This window comes from Macaca thibetana, chromosome X (genome assembly GCF_024542745.1).
Source record: "Macaca thibetana thibetana isolate TM-01 chromosome X, ASM2454274v1, whole genome shotgun sequence".
Classification (NCBI taxonomy): domain Eukaryota; kingdom Metazoa; phylum Chordata; class Mammalia; order Primates; family Cercopithecidae; genus Macaca; species Macaca thibetana.
In genome coordinates this window covers 144,733,003-144,750,972 of record NC_065598.1, presented here as the reverse complement: position 1 = coordinate 144,750,972, position 17,970 = coordinate 144,733,003, and the positions used below count along the sequence as shown (strand labels likewise).

The window sequence follows — 17,970 nt, the reverse complement described above, 5'->3', positions numbered from 1 at the left end:
TGAGAATCGCTTGAATCTGGGAGACAGAGGTTGCAGTGAGCCAAGATAGCATCACTGCACTCCAGCCTGGGTGACAGAGTGAGACTGTGTTTCCAAAAAAAAAGTATGTTATCAGGCGATATTGGAAATTAATAAAAGAAAGATATTTGTAAAGAACACTTTCGAGAGAATAAAAGGACTAACCACAGACTGGAAAAGAATATTTGCAAATCATAAATCTGAAGAAGGACTTGTATCCAGAATAAAAAAAAACAACCCTCTAAATTCAACAGTAATAATGATCCACACAGTGTGGTACTGAAGGAAGTATAGACACATAGAACAATAGAATAGAATAGCATATACTTTGGGAGGCCAAGGTGGATCACTTGAGGCCAGGAGTTTGAGACTAGCCTGGGCAACAGAAGGAGATTCTGTCTCTACAAAACATAATAATAATTAAAAAGCTGCATATGGTGGCGCACACCTGTAGTCCTAGCTACTCAGAAGGCTGAGGCAGGAGAATTGTTTAAGCCCAGGAGTGAGCCATGATTGCATCACTGCACTCCAGCCTGGGCATGCAGACCCTGACTCTTAAAAAGAAAAGAAAAAGAATATCAGAGACAGAAATAGATCCACACAAAGATGCCCAACTGATTTCTGACAAAGGTGCAAAACCAATTCAAAGGAAGAGGCAGAGCTTTTTCAGTAAGTGGTGTTGAAGCAACTGGACATATATGGAAGGGGGAAAGAAAGAAAAAGAAAAATGAACCTTGACTTAAACCTCAAACTTTAACTCAAAATGGAACATAGTGTGAAATGTAAAAATGTAAAACTTTTCAAAAAAACACAAGAGAAAATCTTCAGACATAAGATTAGGTGAAGAGTTCTTACACTTGGCATCAAAAGCATGACCCATAAAAGTAAAAATTGAAAATTATACCTCATCAAATTTAAAAACTTTGCTCTGTGAAAAACTCTTTCAAGGAGATGAAAAAAGACAAATTACAGACGGAGAGAAAAATCTGCAAGTTATATATCCCACAAAGGACTTATATCTGGAATATATAAAGAACTCTCAAAACTCAACATTAAAAAAAATCCAATTAGAAAAGAGGCAAAAGACATTTAACTGAAAAGGATACACAGATGCCAAATAAGCACATGAAAAGATGTTCAATATCATTAGCCCTCAAGAAAATGCAAATTAAAACCACAATGAGATACTGCTACAAACCTATCAAAGTGGATAAAATAAAACACTGTGACAACACCAAATGCTAACAAAGATGTGGAGCAAATGGATCACTGACATCGGTGGTCAAAATGTAAAATTGCACAATCACTCTGGAAAATAGTTTGGCAGTTTCTTCTTTAAAATTATTACTAGTATTATTATTATTATTATTATCGTACTTTAAGTTCTGGGGTACATGTGCGGAATGTGCAGGTTTGTTACATAGCTATACATGTGCTACGGTGGTTTGCAGTTTCTTTGAACACTAAAAATGGATTGGCCAGGCACAGTGGCTCACGCCTGTAATCCCAGCACTTTGGGAGGCCAAGGCAGGCGGATTATGAGGTCAGGAGATCAAGACCATCCTGGCCAACATGGTGAAACCCCGTCTCTACTAAAAATATAAAAATTAGTGGGCGTGGTGGCGCATGCCTGTAATCCCAGCTACTCAGGAGGCTGAGGCAGGAGAATCTCTTGAACCAGGGAGTTGAAGGTTGCAGTGAGCCAAGATCGTGCCACAGCACTCCAGCCTGGTGAGAGAACAAGACTCCATCTCAAAAAAAAAAAAAAACAGATTTACGAAATGACCCATCAATAGCACTCTTGGGCATTCACCCCAGAGAAATGAAAACTTATGTTAATGTAGAAACTTGTATATGAATGCTCACAGAAACTTTATTTGGAATAGCTCAAAGTGGAAACTACCAAAATTGACAATGCTTAAATTATAGTACATCCATACTATGAAATACTATCCAGCAATAAAAAGGAATGAACTATTGATACATGTAACAACTCGAAGGAACCTCCAGGAATTATGCTGAGTGGAAAAAAAGCAAATACGAAAAGGAAACACACTATATAGTATGCTTCCATGTATATAACATCCTTGGAACAACATTATACAGATGGTAAACCAAATAGTGGTTGACAAGGGTAAAGGATATACAGTAGGAAGTGGGTGAGGCTGTGGAGAGGTAGTATGAGAGGAACATTGTGGTGATGACACAGTTCTGTACGTTGATTGTTGTGGAACCTACACAAAACCATACATGTGATAAAACTGCATAGAAACACACACACACAAGTATAACTGGTAAAATCTGAATAACCTCTGTGGATTGTACCAATGTCAATTTTCTGATATTAATATTGTACCATAGTTAGGCAAGATGTTAACACTGGGGGAGAGTGAGTGAAGGGAATACATTTCTTTGCAACTTCCTTTAAATCTATAATTATTTCCAAATAAAGTTTTAAAATTAACCATAAGAAAACAAGCAACCCAATATTTTGAATGGACGAGAATATAAACAGAAGATTTACCAAAGAAGTTATATGGATGGCAAATGAGCATGTTAAAAGATGTTCAACATTAATAATCATTACAGAAACGCAAATTATAACCAGAAAGAGATACCACTATACACCTTAGAGTGGCAAAACAAAACAAAAACATACACAGAAAAACTAGCAGTACCAGGTGCTGGCAAGAATGTGGAACAACTGGAACTCTCAAGCCCTGCTAGTGGGAATGCAAAATGGTACAGCAACTCTGCAAAAAGTTTGACAAGTTCTTAAAAAGAACTATAACCCAGCAATTTACCAAGTAACCCAGCAATTTCACTCCTGAATATTTACTCAAAAGAAATAAAAACTATGTTCACACAAACCCTGTACACAAATGTTTATAACAATTTATCCATAATAGAGAAAAAATGGAAACAAACCAAATATCCCTCAACTATAGGACTCATAAACAAAATGTGGTACATCTATACAATGTAATATGACCCAGCAGTAAAAAGCAATGAACTCCTGGGCTGGGTGCAGTGGCTCACACCTGTAATCCCAGCAATTCGAGAGCCAGAGGCAGGTGGATCACTTGAGGCCAGGAGTTCGAGACCAGCCTGGTCAACATGGCGAAATCTCGTCTCTACTAAAAATATAAAAATTAGCCAGGCGCGGTGGTGCACGCCTGTAGTTCCAGCTACTTGGGAGGTTGAAGCATGAGAATCCCTTAAACGTGGGAGGCAGAGGTTGCAGTGGGCCGAGATTGCACCACTGCACGCCAGCCTGGGCAAGAGAGCGAGACTATCACACACACACAAAGGAATGAACTACTGATAACACAACAACATAGTTAAATCTCAGAAGCATTTTGTTACCTGAAAGAAGCCACATCCAAAAGGTTACAACCATATCATTCTGTTTCTTTGATAATCTGGAAAACTATGGGAATGGAAATTAGATCAGCGGCTGCCAAGGCTGAGAATGGAGAAGGGGTTGAATACCAAGAGAAGGTACAAAGCAATTGCTGAGGTGACGGAATCGTTTGGTAACTTAACTGTAGTGATGGCATTAGGCAAAAGCCATAAAACGGTACACCACACCAGTTTGCACTATGTAAAAAAATAAGTAAACATGCCAAAAAAGGATCCCCCTGCATACCCACCTAAGTGACAACATGTGCTGTCAAGGACGGAGAGCAAATGGAACTCACACATTGCTGGTGGTAATGTAAATTGCTACAGCCGCTTTAGAAATCTGTTTTTCAATATCTGCTAAAATTAAACATATGCATATCCCATAAATCATCAATTTTACCTCTAGACATATACATAACAGTAACACATATTCACCAAAGAAAGTAAATCCAAGCATGTTCATAGCAGCTCTGTTTGTATTACAAAAACCTGGGAACAATTCCAGTATGTACAAATAGTGGAATGGGTAAATAAATCACGGTATACTGATAAAATGGAACAGTACATGGCAATGAGAACAAAGTATTGCTCACATGACAACATGGATGAATCTCACAAGCAATATTTAATATAAAAATCCAGACAGTAATAAGAGTACATAGAGTATGATCCCATTTATGTAAAGTAATAAAAAATGTTGCAAAATAGCAATTACCTTTGGGCAGAAGTAGTGACTTGGAGGGTATTACAAAGAGGTCCTAGCGGTGTTCTATTTTGTGATTTAAGTGCTGGCTATCTTGTTAAGTTGTGAATGTTCATCAGTGCATTCACTTAATATTTGGGCATGTTTTCTATTTGCAAATTATACTTCCATTAAACATGTTTTAGGCCAGGCATGGTAGCTCATGCCTGTAATCTCAGTGCTTTGGGAGGCTGAGGCAGGAGGATTGCTTGAGGCCAGGAATTTCAGACTAGCCTGGGCAACATAGTGAGACCTCATCTTTAAAAAAATTTTTTTTTAATTTGCTGGGTGTGCTGGTGTATGCCTGTGGTCCTAGCTACTAAGGAGGCTGAGGTGGGAGGATCACTTGAGCCCAGGAGGTCAAGGCTGCAGAAAGCTATGATCACATCACTACACTTCAGCCTGAGTGACAAAGCGAAACCCTATTTCAAAAAAAAAGTTTTAAAAGTTTTAAATGTATGCTTCATTTTCTTTTCTTTTTAAAATTTAGGTTTGCTTATATAGCCAATTGCTGTAAGTCTGTAACTAAAACCAAGATTACAGTAGCTCAATTAATAGAAGGTAAAGATAGATAAGCCAATTTTGTAATCTTGCCTTTTACTTTTTGTTTGTTGGATTTTACATTACTTAAAAATTGTTAAGGAGTAATAAATGCCTGTCCACGTCCATTCCTGTCGGGTCTAGAAAATTTAAATTGTCTATAAGTCTTTTGGCTGTAAGTCTCTTGGCCACAGTGGTCCTACCAAGGAACAGGACGGACCTGGGGCAGGCAGCCAAACCATCTCCACAATGCTATGGGACAAAATAAAAGTTTGGCCATTGATGTTGCCTCTGACAAATCCTGGCCAGAAGGAAAGAATGTAAACCAAAAATAAAATTCTAAGCTCCCCAACCATCTGAATGGACCCCTCCTCTTGGCCAAGGGCATTCCAAAGTTAACCTGAAAAACTAGTTCAGGACATGATGGGGAAGGGGGAGTCGGACATGCCTCATTACCATTAACATGAACACAGACCTTAAGACTGATAGAATAGACTCTTTAAGTCTACTAAGAAACATTTACATTCTCTCTGAAGCCTGCTACCTGTAGGTTTCATCTGCATGATAAAACTGTGGTCTCCACAACTCCTTATCATAAACCAGACATTCCCTTCTAATGATTCCAGGTCTTTAGATAAGAACTCAACCAATTATTAATGCCAGTCAGAAAATTTCTGAACCTGCCTATGACCCGGAAGTCCTCCAACTTCCATTTGTCCTGCTTTTCCAGACCAAACCAATGTACATCTCAACACGTATCAATTGATGTCTTATATCTCCCTAAAAACCAACCTGTGGCCTGACCACCTTGGGCATGTCACCAGGACCCCCTTAGACAGTGTCACAGGCATGTCCTTAGCCTTGGCAAAATAAACTTCTAAATTGATTGAAAAAAAATTTTAGGTTTTCTGATAAGATCGATTCCAAGTGAGAGGAGTGAGAATTATACATGAAAGCTTTTGTTCCCAATTGGACAGAAGGATGCAAGCAACTTTTGATGACCTGCTCTACCATGAACAGTGCCAGGAGCTTCATAATAACTACGAGAGGTATGTATTTTATTTCCATTTTAGAGATGAAGAAGATTCAAGAACAAGAAGAACTTTACTAGTTTAAATTACAATTATATGATTCCAGCATTTCTAGAATGAAAAACTCAGGGAATATCTGAGAGAGAAAGGTCTGTAAAGAGCATTTAATCCAGCCCCTTTATTTAACAAACTGGGAAAATCTGTCCCAGGAGGGAAAGGGACTAGTTCAAGATTACCCATCTACTCAAAGAGAAGGAACTCGAATTTCAGTCTCTTGAGTGCCACCCAGTGGACAATGTACCATGACCGATATTTACAGACAAGTTATCAAAAAACTTTTACGGAATAGTGGGAAAGAGCATTCATTAAATTGAGAATTGGAAGAACTGGATCCTGTCCCGGTTTTGCCAAGTAAGGTTAGCTTCCCCTCTCTTGGTTTTAATTTCCCCACCTGTGTAATATGAAGTGACAATAGGAAAACCGACATGAGGCAGCAAGTCTTGGATCCAAGACAGACACAGATCCAGGTTTTGTGGGGCTTGAAGCTTGTAACATTTGGGGCCGCCTTTAAGTATAAGAATGCAAAATTACCAATATAAAATTGGGAACAAAAGCCAATATTTAAAATGAGAAAAAAAAAGAACACACACATTTGAAAAAGTTGACAAATGCTAGAAACATCTGAAAATTTAGAAAAAAATACATAAATAGCTACTTATCTTTAGTACTTAATTGCCTCATGCACTTCTGTAGTATGTTATTCCTGCTTTTCTTGTTTGTTATAGTTGGAAACACGGGATTCAGCATATAGTTATAATCACAACTAAGATTTATTACAGCAATGTACTTAGGGCACACAGCCAGACCACAAGCAGAAAAGACACAGGCAAAGTTTGGAGGAGCCCATGAACAGACTTCCTTATGCTTTCTCCCTCCCATGAGGGGCCACACAGAGCACATGCTTTTCTCGGCAACAAATATGCAGTGGCACGTGTGATGTTTCTGGCCAGAGAAGCCCAGACGCATTGCCCACAGTTTACACTGGGGTTTGGTAACAGAGACATCCTCTGCCTAGCATGCACCAAAATTCCAGACTCCCAGAAAGAAAGCAGGTGTTCAGCATAAACTACATTGTTTGTATTAACAATCAAGGCACAGTGAGCCACCTTATCAGTTAACTGTTGACTAGGGAAATTCTGAGAGTCAAGTTTCCAGATGCCAGCAGGGAGCGTAACTTCCAAGCAGGTCTTTCTAAGGGTAGCAGTCACAGGAACTGTGACTGTGCCCTTTCTAGCTCAGGACACATTTGATGTTGTCACTGTTTGGGAATTCAGTCCTGACCAATTTAAGAGGTTGTGTTTCTTAGCTGTCTCTGGCCCCTGGTTTGCCCAGTTTAATTCTGTGCCTGTCCAGCACAACTCTTCTGCATACTATTCAATGTTTCTAGTCCTCCTACAGGTCCGTGTCCTACAATCACAGGAATTCTGAAAAATGCCATTTTACAAAACCCCCTTCCAAATGTGCAAATAAACGTATCTTGTATTTATAGTTGCGTACACTGTACGCTGGGTATATTCCTGACAAGAGGGCACTTTTGCTTTTCAATGAAAATGGAATCCTTCACTTACAATTTTACACACCTGATTGATGACTGGAAGATTTTTCCACAGACTAGCTTCTGGTGCTGTATACTGTGAATCTTGGTTCTCCTCCACTGCCAACATACCCCTGATGTCAAGTGCTGCAAGTCACAGTGACATTGCAATGTACCCTCCAGCCTCACCCCTCTTGTCCTAACACCGGATGCATTAGCATAGTAAGCAGAAGTATTCCTGCAAGCTATTTCAATAATAAAGGGCAGCTGGCAATAACTGGGAAATACATGAAATTGTTTGTGGACCCCTATATATCCTAAACTAAATGAATCCCAACTTAAAGTCCCATTAGTTGAATTCCCAACATGACCATGGTTATTGCATTGCTACCCAACACACAGGCAAGAGGGATAGAGACAGCATAGTGGAAAGAAAGATTCCCTGAACCAACTGTGGTTAAAGTATCTTTTGTAGATTTTCCAAACCATACAACTGTAGGACCATGATGCTAGGGGCTGTGTAAGCAAAAGACACTGAAGCTTTATCTTAAACTTCATTCACTTCACTGTGTACTTGCATGGGGTCTAGAGACTTACAGAAGAGAAACCATGAGAAAAGACGTAGGGCCCAGATAATGAGACAGAACGGAAGAAAGTACACAATCAGAAACAAGGACAAGGAAATTAAGACAAATTCCAGATAAACAAAGTGCAAAATTTACCTGGGAATGTGTGACCTGCATGTGACCTAGCATGGGAGAGGCAGCCTGAAGAGTTATTCTTCCTAAGCTGGGGCACAACACAAGGATCAAAACAACAGAGCTGGCTTTATTCCATGGCTGAGCCAGGAGGATGTATCATGAGATTCTGTCGATATTGAGTGGATAGGAGGAGGACTAGTTCAGAGATGTCAGGATTCTTGGACCACAGACAGAGAGTTGTTTTGCTGAGCAGGCCAGGATTAAACTGGGCAAACCAGGAGCCAGAGACAGCTAAGAATCACAACCTCTTAAACTGGTCAGGACTGAATTCCTAAACAGTCACACCATCAAATGTGTCCTGAGCTAGAAAGGGCCTTCTAGGTACCATACTCCACCATTCCACCACTATCTTGTGGGTACAGAGATCAAATCACCATAGTCAGGGTCAAAAAGACTGGTTGAGTCCTGCCTTGATCACTTACAGCACAAGCTGAGGCAAATCACTTCCCCTCTCTGAATTTCAGCATCCTCATCTCTTGAGTGAAGAGAATGATAATGTGGTCCCAGGAGCCTGTGAAGAATTCAGTGTCACATTAGGATGAGAAAAAGGACCTGGAGAGGCATTCCTGCTGACCCAGAACACAACACAAGAACCTAAAGACAAGTACGTTATAAGCTTCAAAGCCTTGCAGGAATGTTACCTTTGCTTTACTACAGAGGAGGCACCAGCAGGAGAACTCTCTCTCAGAAGACAGATGGAGTCCTCAGAAAATGCTGATTCTCATGAACTCTTCTCTGTCCCTAATGTACAAGTAGTTTCAAGCAGGGGTCTTGTTGGTATTTTAGGGGGAAATTGATGGTACTACTTTAGGATTAATTTGATAAGACTAACGGTCATTTTATAAAGAGAAAGTCTCCCCATAAGTAGTATGGCTGGGAAGGGAGAATGAAGGAGGGTACAGGAAACCTGAGCAAGTATTGAAATATCTAAATGAGAGGTAAGAAAGCAAGGGCAATTATGCTGTGATTGAAGGTGACACTTGCACCCCGATCATCTCCCCACCCACCTCTGGCCCAGATGACTTACTGGCCACATGAGTGAATCAATGAATTCTCCTCAGGAAGAGAACCAGTTTGCCTTTTAAAAATGCTGACAGTGAAACCCAAGTGAGGACACTCACCTGCTGCACCCAGCGTACAACCCACACTCCTTCAGTGGGCCTTTAGGAGTTGGACCCAATCTAGTTTCCCAGCCTCTTCTCCCATGACTTCACTCTACGAATGGGTCTGCTCCAGCCACCAACCTTCTCTGGGCTCCTTGAAGGTACCTAACCCCTTCAGGCTGTCCTTCCCCCATTTCCCACCTAACAAAACCCTTTCGACCTTCAAGGCCCAGCTCAAACACCCGGTCCTCTACGAAGCCTCCCCCAGCCCCTTGCCCAGAGTGAGCAGTTCCTTCCTCTTCACATTCACCTAACTCCTCTTGCCTGTAAGATGCCCCCTTACAAGTAACAAAGACATGAGTGTGCACCAACCTTCAAGGAGCCTCTTCCAGGAGGGGGCCTGGCTTCGATCTGCTTTTTGACATGATACTTTGCACTGAGATCTGCCGTCTCCTGTCAGGCTGTGCTCACACCAATACCAAGAGATCACGAGACACCCTGCCAGCAAATGCCCTGGAAGCACATCCCCTTCATGCCCCTGGCAGTTGTCTAATGCACACACAAGATGAAAGCAGCTCTCAGGTGGCCTGTTGCAGGGCACAGCACAGTTCTGCCTATGCCAAGGCAGATGCTGGGCCCTTCCCTATTATGCTCAGCACATACCCGTTCTCCAGGGCACCTTTCCTGGGCATTAATTCATCCAGGCAGTTAATATGGATTGCACAGCCTGCTGTGTGCCAGGTACCATGTGGACCCCACCACCCATGCCCAATGCAGGCCCCTCTACTGGGCAACCCTTGCTCCACACCTCCCTGCTGGGCTGCTCAAGACTGTCAGGTCGGGCTCAACCTGCTCTCCAGCCCTGCTTCCTTCCTGTCCCTTTCCTGAGGGTTAGTTAGCCCCAGTAAACCTTTGGTCCTGCCAACTCGCTCTCACAGTCTGCTTCCTGGAGGACCCAATCTGAGACAGTGGGTTCCAGAGTGGTCCGAGAAAACAGGTGGTAAGATGGGGTCTTGGTACAGGATTGCCCTGCATCTCCCCAACTGGCAACGAGGTTCCCATCTTCGGGGGTAGGTGGCACGCAGGTGGCTCTAGGCACAAGATGGCAGGCTAGCTGCTAGACCTTCGATGTTAGAACTTTTGCTGGGATGGCCGCGGCTTGTGAAGAGGAAGTTCCTGGAAGGCGAGGAGATCCAGGCAGGGCAGATGCCTGGAAATGAAAACTCAGGGAACGGTATGTTTCCTGAAGGACCCACCGGGATTAATGAGAGGCCAAGGGCAATTAACAAACATCTAAAAATTAAGCAGAAACACTGGAGTCTTCCTGGTGGTTTACAAAGTAGCCCCCGATCCAAGCAATGGGCAAGCGGCAAAGTCTGAAGAACAAACCCAGGACTTGCTAAGGTGGCTGAACTCCAAAGACAGTTGAACGCTCAGCCAAGGCAGGTCTGTCATGCCAATGACACAAGTCCTGCTGGGAAAACCTGCATCCCTGATACATGGAACACGCACATCTAAGAGAAGGTCTCTGAGTATCTGGTCTCCCTAGATGCCCTTGAAACTTCTGAGCTTGCAGCATCAGCCCACCCCTCCCATGAAGCACTGCAGGCACCCTATCCCGAAGGAGAAATAAATAACACAAGCATTTTCCCCACAGGTGTCCTCCCTCCCAGGAGCGGCCCTCACCTTATCACTGGCTGCCGGGTAGGGTGATCAACAGTCCCAGTTTGCCGAGGGACTAAAAGCCAGCGAGTCCCAGGGAAGCAGGAGGAATTGGTGAGCTGACTGCCACACCCGTGACTAGAGTGAAGGTGCAGCACAGAGCTGCGCAGGCAGGGTGTGCTGGGTCTGGGAAGGGGGAAAGCCATGACACCCCTGAGGAGCTGCAGGATCAGCATGCACCTGCAGCGGCCGGGGGGTCCCTGTGGGATGGGACCCGGATGCAGCTCAACCAGTGGGGGCCGGAAACGAAAACTACACAAGGGACTTGGAGACACTCTGCTGCTCAACACAACTGAATGCCCTGGTAGGGAGCCGAAGGGATGGGGCAAACCTGTGGATGGCATGGGATGGGCATCAGTGATGGTCCAGGCCTGAGTGACGGTGAAAGGCCCGAATTGTCATGGCAGATGGTGAAGGAAGGGATTCAAAGGCTAAGCAAAGTGAGTTTGCTGGAACTTGACAGAAGAGGTTAGGCCAGAAGACACCCTGGAGGATCATGTTTCAGGACAGGGCCCAGAGGACACATGCGTCAGCAAGGGCATCAGGAATGTGCTGGAGAGAGGGCGCCAGCATCCCTCAGAGATCCAGCGCGGGAATCCTCTGCAGGCCAGGGTTGACCACAGCGGAGTGTCTTACAGAACGGGGCACACCGAGAACTGGAGCCTGATAAGGGCGCTGCAGCCTCCTCCTCCTCCTCATTTCCTTTTCCCCCCCTCCTCCCCTCTTCCTCCCCTCCTAATACTCTCTTCCTCCTCTCCATCTCCTGTCCTTCTTTCTTCCTCATTTCCTCTTCTTACTCTCCTCCTCCTCCCCCTCCTGCTCTCCTTCTCCTCCGCTCCTCCTCATCCTCTCCTCTCTCCTCTTCTCTCTTCTTCCCACTTTTCTCCTTCTCATTTCCTTCTCTCTTCCTCTCCTCCTTCTCCTCTTCTCTCTTCCACCTCCTCCAACTCTGTTCCTCCTCCTCTCCTCTCCACTCCTCCCCCACCTCCTCCTCCTTTTCCTCTGCTCCTCTTATTCTATTCCTCCTCTTCATCCTTTCCTCCTCCTCCTCTCCTCCTGGTCCTCCTTTCTTCTGCCTCCTCCTCTCTGCTTTCTCCTCTTCTCTGCCTCCTCCTTTCTTCCTCCACCTCTCCTCTTCCTCCAAATCTCCTCCTCTTCCTCTCCTTCTCCTCCTCCTCTGCTCCTTCTCTCATCCTCTCCTCTTCCTCCTACACCTCTCCTCCTTTCCTCCCTCCTCCTATTTCTCTCCTTCTCCCTCTCCCCGTCCTCCCCTCTCCTCCTCTCCTCCTCCTTTCTCTCACTCCTCCTCTTCTCCTCCTTTCTCCTTCTCCTGTTCTCTCTTCCTCCTCCCCGCTCATCACTCTCCTCTCCTTCTTCCCTTCTCTTTCTCATCTCCTCCTCTCCTCTGCCTCCTCTCCTCCACATCTGTCTCTCCTTTTTCTTCTGTCCTTCTCCTCTCCTCTTACTCCCCCGTCCTCCTCACTTGCGCTTCTTGTCCTCTTCCTCTTCTTCCTCCTTTGCTGCTCCTCCTCCTCTTCTCCATCTCCTCCTCTCTTCTTTTCTGTGTCCTTCTCTCCTCCTTCACCTCTTCTCCTTGGTCTCATCTCCTCCTCCTCCCCTTCTCCTCCTCCAACCCGCTCCCTCTCTTCCCCCCCCCCTCCTCTTTTCTTCCCTCCTGCTCCCCTCCAGCTCCTATTCCTCCACTTTACCTGTCTCCTCCTGCTACACCACACGTTCACGCGACCCTGTGTGAGTCCAGGGCAGAAAAGGAAAGCTAAAAGGCGGACAAATGAGTGCAAGAGAGCAAAGAAGGGAGCCCTCTCTAATCTAATGGGCGGGGCACTGCACGCATGCAAGCACCTCCTCTTTGGGGGAGGGGCCACAGCCTCCAGAAGGAGGGGCAGTGGGACACTCCATGACCTCTGGGGTTACTTACAGTTTGGAGTGCTTAGGTGAATACTGAGTCCAAAACAGCCCTGCAAAGAGACGGAAGAATAAACCCCTGAGCAGATGTGGTCTCTGAAATACAAAAAACCAACATGGGGTTTGAGGCAGAATTCAGAAAGAGCTCCTATAACTCCATACCAACAAAGCAAGTGACTCAATAGAAAAATGGGCAAGCCGGGCACAGTGGCTCACGCCTATAATCCCAGCACTTTGGGAGGCCGAGGCAGGTGGATCACCTGAGGTCGAAGTTCCAGACCAGCCTGACCAACATGGAGAAACTCCATCTCTACTAAAAATACAAACTTAGCCAGGCATGGTGGTGCATATCTGTCATCCCATCACTGGGGAGGCTGAGGAAGGAGAATCACTTGAACCTGGAAGGCGAAAGTTGTGGTGAGCCGAGATTGCGCCAGCCTAGGCAACAAGAACGAAATTCCATCTAAAAAAAAAAAAAAAAAAGGCCGGGCGCGGTGGCTCAAGCCTGTAATCCTAGCACTTTGGGAGGCCGAGACGGGCGGATCACAAGGTCAGGAGATCGAGACCATCCTGGCTAATACAGTGAAACCCCGTCTCTACTAAAAAATACAAAAAACTAGCCGGGCGAGGTGGCGGGCGCCTGTGGTCCCAGCTACTCGGGAGGCTGAGGCAGGAGAATGGCGTGAACCCGGGAGGTGGAGCTTGCAGTGAGCTGAGATCCGGCCACTGCACTCCAGTCTGGGCGACAGAGCGAGACTCCGTCTCAAAAAAAAAAAAAAAAAAAAAAAGGAAAAGAAAAAGAGAAACGGGCAAAAGCCATTTCCTAGACGAGGAAGGCAGGCTGAACAAGAAGCATCTGAAGGAAAACCGTGAATTAGAGTCAAAGCAATCCCAGACTGGCCGTGCCCCAGAACACTAGGCTGGATCAAACGCGAACCCTCTCCAGAGGAGGGCAACTTCCTCCTGGGCCTCAGAGTCAAAAAAGCACAGTGAGGGGAGGTGGCTGCACTCTGGAAAGTCTCAGTGGGGAGGCAAGGGAAGAGGAAGGGGGTGACAGGCTCAGAAAACAGGAGTCGTCGCACAGAAATCACGCTGAGCAAAAACAATGCTTCCCTAGGGGAGCATGTGGGCGGAAGAGAGGGACTACACAGTCAGGGATACTGAGCACAGAGAGGGAAGGTGATGGCAAATTCCCAGGGGACAGCTGTGGCCAGGGAGGCTAGCCTGCCATAGAGGGAGAGGACAGAGCAGGAGAGGGCAGGGCAGGGCAGGGGGGTGCAGGGCAGGGGAGGGGAGGAGAGCGGAGGGCAGCAGGGGAGAGGGGAAGGGAGGGGAGGGGAGGGGAGGGGAGGGGAGGGGAGGGGAGGGAAGGGAAGGGAAGGGAAGGGAAGGGAAGGGAAGGGAAGGGAAGGGAGGGGAAGGGAGGCGAGGCAAGGCTCAGAAGGCCACTGGGATGGACAGGGAGCTCTGCAGGGGGCTCCCTGGGGATGAGGAAGGAAGGAAGACCTGGGGGCGGGGGGTTGGTTTCAGGAAGGAGGCAGTATCTTGGGGGAGGCAGGCAGAGGGTACAGTCAGCTGCAAAGCAGGATCTTTGGAAAAGCCAAGGGCTTCCTAAAAGAGACACAACGTGTAGCACAATGGGCTTGCAAGCAAGGCCTGAAGAAGAAAGCAGACTTTGAGGAGACACACCCCCAGCCCCAGGAGTTGGGGTCAGTTGAGTGTGTGCTAGTGGGGTGCAGCCAAGCAGAGCGGTTTCATGGGAGCACAGCAAAGAACCCGAGAAGGCCCCGCATGCCCGCAGTTGGCTATTGCCTGGGGCTCCAGAGCATCCACGGAGGGCCCCACAGGGGAAGGCAGGAGCAGGACGGGCCTGGGGAGGTGAAGGCCGACCTGACCTGCTAAGAGACAAGCAGAGAGGGAGGGGAAAGTCTTGTTCCTGCCAGGACATTGTTAATGGGAGGAATGAGGAGGCAGCAGGTGAAGAGAGTATGGCGTGGAGGGCAGAAATCAGAGCGTTTTCGGGTCTGGTGCTGACCTGCTATTGGGAATGAAAATGAAGACTCAGGTGCATTCTGGTCCCTTTCTCAGGGATAGCTGAACACCACCCGCATCCCTACCTGGCCTGGTGATGCCATTCTTCCTAGGCCCACTCACCGCTGCAGCTGCTTTACTTGGACTTCCTCTCCTCATCCGACCACAGATGAGACCTCTGTGGGAGGTCTCAGGGAGAGTGTGCACCCACGTGCGCATTGCACCCCACTGCCCAGCACACCCAGGAGTGAGAGTGAGGGGCAGCTGGGAGAGTTGGAAAAGGGAGCTCTTATGTAGCCACCATGGGCTTCCCCGCTAGCAGCCACACGGTGACTATCCAGCTCATTATGCAAGTTCTAGTCCTTCATACAAGACGCTACAGGCGGAGCAACAGCAACCCACCATCCCGGGGATCCTCACTCATGATTTGAAACCACTCCCAGCAGGTTCTGGGGTGTTTGGCAGAAGCTGGCAACCATTCTTGGGGGGAAGGAACCCAGGAGGGGATGCTAGCATGCATAGGAATTGCAACTGGTGATCTGAAGGTCCCCTGCAGCCCTACGGCCTACATCCCATAAAGAGGGACCCTCTCCTCCTCACCTCATCTTCAGTATTCCTGCTTCCTCGAGCTTCTCCAGGGAGAAGTAGGTGCATCTCACTAGAAAAAACAAGAAGGCAGACCTTTGCTGGTTTAACACTTACTAAGTAGATACTGTGCCCTGGGCACCCAGTTTCAGAAATGAGTAAAACACTGGCCTTGCCTTCAAGGAGCTCAAGAGACCCTGCGGCAGCCACAGACTCTTACAGAGCAATTGCCACCAGGGGTTGCAAGAGCCTAATGTGGAGTGGGAATGGGGGATGTAGAAAATGCTATCAGAGCTGGAGACAAAAGTCCCTAATACTCGGGGTGGGACTGTGAAAGTGACATTAAAGTTGTGTCTTGAAGGAGGTCAGGAGTGCACCAGGACAAGGCCATGGGAAACTGCCGGTGCAAAGCAAGGAGACCTGGAACAGCAGGCTGGTGGGGACCAGTGACTAAACAGCACAGCGTGAACCCAAAGAGTGTTCGGCTTAAGGGTGGGGAGAGCTGAGCCGACTCCCTGAACTGTTAGGACTTAAACCTGAGAAGGCCCGGCCGCGTTTTCACTAGAGGATTGTTGGGGACAGATCTGTGACTTAGAAACTGAGCCAAAGGAATGTGGAGGACAGACCTGAGGGAGGAAAGACAGAGGCTTCCAGGTTGGTCAGGAGGCTCATGGAACAGTGCAGGCTCCGGACCACGAGCCCTGAATTCTGCAAGTAGCAGCGGGGATGCAGGACGAGGAGCAGTTTTGTCTCATCAGGCACTCCAGAGGCAGGGACTCAAAACTTGCTTATAAAGTCAATGCGGGAGACTAGATAAGGGGAGGGACAGAGGAGTAAAGCATGGCAGCACTACAGAATCTGAGCCCCTGACTGAGATGGAGAAGAGAGTTTGAAAAGCAAGTTTGCCAGGGAAGTTGGGCTGTGTGTGGGGCGACTTAGGTCGGAGGAGGCAAGACATTAAGAGTGTGGATGTTTCTCATCACTTGCAAAAGAGGCGTCAAAAAGAAGGTCCCTCTGGACCCCACTGGCAGGCACTGACAGCGACTAGGACACAGGAGAGCAGGCCTGGGGGCGCTCAGCCCTGCAAGACTTAGCCTAGAGCTGCATGGAACCCAGGCAAGTGTTCCCGCCCTTCTTGCTACTTCCACGCCCTCTGGGGGTAGACACTGGAGGGGCCGTTAGGTCGCCGCACGCAAGTTTGGACTCTTGCCTAAGGGTGCATCACAGAAGGGCCTCAGCTCCATCCCCATTTCGGCTCTGCTCCACCAGCATCTCCACCCCCCGTTTTTCCTCTTGAAACTCCGTCCCCAACTTCTCTTGCAGCTTCGTTCAAGCTGCTCCCACAGTTCCACCCCAGCTGTTCTGCCCCCCTGCTCCTCCTCCCTCAGCTCCGCCCCAGCTGTTCCTCCCACACTTCCGCCCCAGTTGTCCCGCCCCCGCCCCCCTCCACTCAGCACTTAACTAGTTCCACCCGCAGCTCTTTCCCACAACTACGCCCTCCTCTTGCATGCGGCTCCCCAAGCAGCTCTGGCCCAGTTCCCGCTGCAGCCGCAGCCACAGCCCCAGCTTCTTACCCCCACCTCCTCCTCCCACAGCTCTTTCCCACAGCCCCGCCCTGCTCCCCCTTCATCACCGATCCCAGCTCCGCCTCTTCTAGTCCCGTCACGCTTCTCCTACCCCTCTGCCCACTCCAGCAGCTTTCAGCTTTCCTTCAGCTCTGCACTAGCACCTCCCACGCCATTCTCACATGCCAGCGTTACTTCAGCGTGGCTCCTCCTCCTCCAGCTCTTTCCCGCAGCCCCGCCCCATCTGCTCCCACAGCGCTTTGCCACAACCCCGCCCTTCTCCTCCTTTGGGACCGCCTGGCTTTCCCTCAGCTCCACCCTGCAGCTTAGCTGTGCACCAGGCCCTCCCACAGAGCTTTCTCGTGATTCCACCCTACACCTCCCCAAGCCCCCGCTCCCCCAAGGTGGTTCTCAGGAGTCCGCGGGGTCCTCCCGCAGCTGCTCCTCGCTCAGTTCTCCCACTGCCCCTTCTCACGCCACTGATTCCAAATCCCGGGCCCCAGACCCTCCCCAGTGGTTTCTCTCAGCCCCGCCCCTCCCGCATCTGCTTCCAAGGCCCCGCTCCCCAGCCCCTCCACAGCGGTCTCTCAACCCCGCCCCTTCCCAGCCCCGCCCTACTCCTCCAGCACCTCCCTGCGGAGCCCCGCCCCCAGCCCCTCCCCAGTGGTTCCTCAGCCCCGTCCTGCCCCGAACCCCGCCCTGCTTCTCCCGCGGCTGCTTCTGAAGCCCCGCCCCGCCCAGAGCCCCGCCTCTCCCCAGCTCCTCCCTGCTTCTCCTGTTGCTGTTTCCAAAGCACCGCCCCCAGCCCCACCCCAGGGGTTTATCTTGGCCCCGTCCCCAGCCCCACTTCGCCGCGTCTGCTTCCAAAGCCCCGCTCCCAGCCCCACCCCATGGGTTCCTCTCGGCCCCGCTCCGCCCCCAGCCCCGCTTCTCCAGGGGCAGTTTCCAAA

General features: G+C 48.2%; 1 long non-coding RNA gene and 1 pseudogene across 2 annotated transcripts in view; both read right to left on the bottom strand.

Moving 5' to 3' along the window:
* Window positions 1-9,556, bottom strand: part of LOC126945445 (uncharacterized) — a 66,926-nt gene extending 57,370 nt beyond the window's left edge. The window contains exon 1 of the long non-coding RNA XR_007722447.1: window positions 8,514-9,556. This is a non-coding gene — a long non-coding RNA (uncharacterized LOC126945445). The remainder of the gene's footprint in view (window positions 1-8,513) is intronic.
* A 283-nt stretch (window positions 9,557-9,839) lies between these two features.
* On the bottom strand, window positions 9,840-17,607 carry LOC126945444 (uncharacterized; annotated as a pseudogene). Its single transcript, XR_007722446.1, has 3 exons — window positions 16,082-17,607; window positions 15,471-15,528; window positions 9,840-11,042 (listed from the first exon to the last, which is right to left on the bottom strand). The product of XR_007722446.1 is annotated as an uncharacterized LOC126945444 (transcript).
* Window positions 17,608-17,970: the final 363 nt, after the last annotated feature.